Below are 5,022 nucleotides of genomic sequence, written 5' to 3'. Positions count from 1 at the left end.
TTGGTTGGTTTGGTTTCATGACAGAGTTAGAGAATAACTTCCATACAATTATAATAAATGTAATTGATTACCTTATTTTTTGTTTTGGCTTATAGTACAATTTACGCTAGCTCCCCTAAAGAATTTTGACTTGCATTGACGACTCTGTCTTGTGCAGCAGATGTCACTTGGAGGACCCAAGGACTGTAGATATTTCCAGCATCTGCATCATTTGTGTCTGTCTCAAGTTGTGTGTCTTTTCTTTCTGTTTTATTGCCTTCATTTTGCACTCAGGTCATAATTAATCAAATGTTGTCAAAAGGTTTTCAGTCTAATGAAAAATTCAAATAAAACTATTGGTATCAATCATTAATCAACTACAGTATTATCAATTAATCAATTTCATATATTTCAGAAAAAGTCCATATCAAATTACAAAACAAATGGGATTAAAAAATATAACTGCTAAAATTAGGCTGTCATTTTGAATCCATGGGCTAGGGCTTACTTTTAACCGTGAACCTCTCTGGTAATAAACAACATCGTTGGCATCGGGAAATATGCAGGTGGTAAGTTTCGCAGAGCATGCATTTTACTTAATGCCATAATGCTTGGATAAACAAAGGTCAAATAGGTCACTTCTTCATTAGTCATTCATTAGCTTATCACACGCGTGTCACCTGTCTCTTATACACATCTAGATGTGTATAAGAGACAGGTGTAATATAGAGGGGGTAAACTCTTCACAAAATAACAAACTTTAATTCAACCACAAGCTTCTGTTCATACAGTAAACTGTTGCATTCACTATACAGAATTTAAGTAAATGTCTATTATACAGAAAAAAAAACCAATGAAGAGTGTGTAAGTATGTAGTGTTTATAAATTAAACTATACTGATACAGTGTATTAAATGGTCATAAATTTTATGAACCTTTTAAACACACAGCTGAGAACTTTAATAATTTATGATATCATTGATAGATAAACAAGTAATAAACATCTATCTGAATTACAAAGAAATATGTTTGCAGGGCAACTGTCTAGCCACGATATCAGTCTTGACCATTAAAAAAATCAGGATGCTGAAGGAGAAAGCAAATATCCCAGTGGTGGATTTAGAGGATGGTTTCGCCCTCCAACCTTTGTAAAGTTAAAAAAGAAAGAAAAAAGAAAGAAGGAATGGAAGAAAAATAAATATTGATCGCCCAAAATGCCTCAGGCCCCGACCCCTTAGGTAGTGTTGTTTCAATCGGCCCCACTTTTGCTACTCCTTTTGGTTCCCCCTTTCGGACATCTCTGGATCCCCCCGTATATCCATACAAAATTTGAGGCTACTTAGGTAAAATAGGATAAAGTAACTAAACAGGTCCTAGCTGAGTACTGCAAAATTAGGGCTAGCCCCTGAGGATTTTGGAAAGTACCTGGAAGAAAATTTCCCATTTTTCATTTTTCTGAATACAGTAGTCTTCAGAAAAGTTTCATACTTGCTTTCATATTTAACATGTTTTGAAATGAAAATAAACTATAATATTTTTGAAAGACTTTCCTGTGGTTTAAGATGTCAAGGGAGACCCACAATTTGATGGCGAAATGACAGCAAGGAGGTTCCTTGAATAGAATAGCCATCTACGTACAATTGGCCTGGATGAAGAAACCACAAAATCACTTGTGGTTTGAAATTGGATTTGATGGTCAATCATTCTTCAGTACAACACATCTTTACAGAGTGTTTTTCACACTTACATTATTCAATCAATGGATAAATTACACTTCTTAACAGCAAAGATAATATTAGAACATAATTATATTCTGTAAATTTGGGAGCTCACCTAGATGTAGAAAGCAAAGCTTGAAATGGCCAATTAAAAGACAGCCAGAAATATGTGCTTGCCTATTAAAAACAGTCAGATGTGGTCCCACAAACCACAGTTTTTGTATCTTTTATAGGCTGTCATTTTGTTGGACCTAACAATCCAAGGACTTACTTTTAACTGTGAACCTATAATTGAACCCAATTTTATTGTAATCTGTTCAAAAAATTCCACTGTAAAATACTTAGAGTTGTGTCAATCTAATCTACAAGTGTTTTTGTTTGGTGAGTTGTAGGTACATAATTAGTTAGATTTCTAGTGTGTTCAATGACTGTTTGGCATCAGAAATGTGATATACTATATTTTGTTCCATATCCAGTGATACTATTGAAATACACTAATACCATTACAGAACAAGACAATAATATTAAGGTGCAATGGAGCCATAAAAATATTGTATTCACTGTGATTGAATGGAGCATAAGCACTATAAAAACAACTGAGTTTATTGACTAGATAGGTAACTGAATTAGCTACATAGCCTATAAAGGCTTCTGATTTTATGAAACAACCACAGTGATTAAGAATATAACAATAAACTAAACTAGGTTTAAATGCGTCACCGACAAATTAAGTGATACGCAGGACCCGTTATTTGTGCACAGCATGAAAATTTCAGAACAGTTTGATATGCTCAAAAAGGCCTGAAACATGGCTTTGAATTAGCCAAAAAGTGATTTCGAGAATTTCAAATATTAACGCATACATACGTGCACATCATGACACGCATGCAGCATATATGCAAACGAAGTTGACCTTTGATATGAAGTATACTTAAGTGTCTGTTAGTGTTGTGAACCAGTCTGCTGCCCTCTGGTGGGCTTGATTTATGATCAATCATATGATCATAACCTAATCATAAACTTTTCCAGTTCAACTAAACTATTCTGTCAGAAAGACTTTCGTGTTGTTTAAGATGTCCTGGCTGACCCAGAACTGGATGTCAAAATGAGAGCAAGGTTTCTTGAATAGAGTAGCCAACTATGGGTACAACTGGCCTGGATGAAGAAAGCACAAACTGTAGACACTTATGGTGTCACCTTGGAGTAATCTTCACCTAGTGGCTTAAAAATAGCTAAAGATGATGTCAATCCTGAAGTTCTTCAATACAACAGACTGTTATGGCTGTCTCTTATACACATCTCTTCTGTTCATACAGTAAACTGTTGCATTCACTATACAGAATTTAAGTAAATGTCTATTATACAGAAAAAAAACCAATGAAGAGTGTGTAAGTACGTAGTGTTTATAAATTAAACTATACTGATACAGTGTATTAAATGGTCATAAATTTTATGAACCTTTTAAACACACAGCTGAGAAATTTAATAATTTATGCTCTGAACAGTATGAATTCCCAGGGTAGTCAATTCCCTAAGATCATGGAATTATGGAGCCTTTGTTATGCATAATGGCACTTAAGAAATAACACTTTTGAACTAACTGTTGCGAACAAAACCAATTATTGAAATGGTATGTCAGTAATTTAGATGAAAGGTAATTGTGACAATGAGGGGGTAACTCTTCACAAAATAACAAACTAATTCAACCACAATCTTTTGTTCGACCATGAACTTTCACTACCCTGTTCGGCATCAGTTGGCATTAGAGAAGTGATATATATATATATAGGTTCCATATCCAGGATACTATTGAAATACACTAATACCATTACAGAACAAGACAATAATATTTAGGAGCCATGAGTTATGGTTTAGTTGGTTGGTTTATTTAGTTGGCTGGTTGGTTTAGTTGCTTGGTTGGTTTGGTTTCATGACAGAGTTAGAGAATAACTTCCATACAATTATAATAAATGTAATTGATTACCTTATAGTGCAATTTACGCTAGCTCCCCTAAAGAATTTTGACTTGCATTGACGACTCTGTCTTGTGCAGCAGATGTCACTTGGAGGACCCAAGGACTGTAGATATTTCCAGCATCTGCATCATTTGTGTCTGTCTCAAGTTGTGTGTCTTTTCTTTCTGTTTTATTGCCTTCATTTTGCACTCAGGTCATAATTATTCAAATGTTGTCAAAAGGTTTTCAGTCTAATGAAAAATTCAAATAAAACTATTGGTATCAATCATTAATCAACTACAGTATTATCAATTAATCAATTTCATATATTTCAGAAAAAGTCCATATCAAATTACAAAACAAATGGGATTAAAAAATATAACTGCTAAAATTAGGCTGTCATTTTGAATCCATGGGCTAGGGCTTACTTTTAACCGTGAACCTCTCTGGTAATAAACAACATCGTTGGCATCGGGAAATATGCAGGTGGTAAGTTTCGCAGAGCATGCATTTTACTTAATGCCATAATGCTTGGATAAACAAAGGTCAAATAGGTCACTTCTTCATTAGTCATTCATTAGCTTATCACACGTGTGTCACTCATAAATTACTCCTGTGTTCCACGTGTGTTTATGTCAAACATTCTGTGATCAGTAATGTGTGTCTGTTAGTGTTGTAAACCAGTCTGCTGCCCTCTATGGGGTTGATTTATGATCAATCATATTATCATCACCTAATAATAGACTTTTCCTGTTCAACTAAATTATTCTGTAAAAGACTTTTGTTGTTTAAAACCAGATGGGGAATTGAGGAGGGGGAACCATGCCCGGCCCTGGACCCCCTGGGGTATTGTTATCTTGATCAGCCAGACTTTTGGCTCCCCTTTCCGGGGGACCCCACCCCAGTTTGGGCATCTCTGGATCCACCCCTGTATTCAGAATAGATAAGTGAGAGCGCTAATATCAATATAAGCCTTGAAAATTAAAAATTTTGTGGCAAAACAGGGGGGGGGGGGCAGGCATAGTTCCCCACCCCACAACTGGATCTGGATCTAGTGTTATTCCACAAATGCACGTTTTTGTATGTTTAGACTTTCCTTCCAAAACTATAAAACCCGTCCAAAGCTCTGAACAGTAAAAATTCCCAGGGTAGTCAATTTCCCAAGATTACGGAATTAATGGAGCCTTCTTATGCATAATGGCATTCAAGAAATAAAACTTTTAAGCTAACTGTTGTGAACAAAACCAATTATTGAAATGGTATGTCAGTAATTTAGATGAAAGGTATAGCTGTGACAATGAGGGGGTAACTTCTTCACAAAATAACAAACTAATTCAACCACAATCTTTTGTTCGACCATGAACTTTCACT

The 5,022-nt window shown here is 35.1% G+C and overlaps 1 protein-coding gene across 1 annotated transcript in view; it reads right to left on the bottom strand.

The window, feature by feature from the left end:
* LOC117116647 (atlastin-2-like) overlaps positions 1 to 3,853 on the bottom strand; it is a 32,095-nt gene extending 28,242 nt beyond the window's left edge. Inside the window, exon 1 of the mRNA XM_033260719.1 lies at positions 3,681 to 3,853. The gene's annotated coding sequence lies outside the window, so the exon portion shown is untranslated. The remainder of the gene's footprint in view (positions 1 to 3,680) is intronic.
* Positions 3,854 to 5,022: the final 1,169 nt, after the last annotated feature.

The sequence above is a fragment of the Anneissia japonica genome, unplaced genomic scaffold, assembly GCF_011630105.1.
Source record: "Anneissia japonica isolate Jap-2015-1 unplaced genomic scaffold, ASM1163010v1 scaffold1060_len253145_cov167, whole genome shotgun sequence".
NCBI lineage: Eukaryota > Metazoa > Echinodermata > Crinoidea > Comatulida > Comatulidae > Anneissia > Anneissia japonica.
The sequence above is the reverse complement of the archived record's forward strand: the minus strand, read 5'-3'. Positions and strand labels throughout refer to the sequence as shown.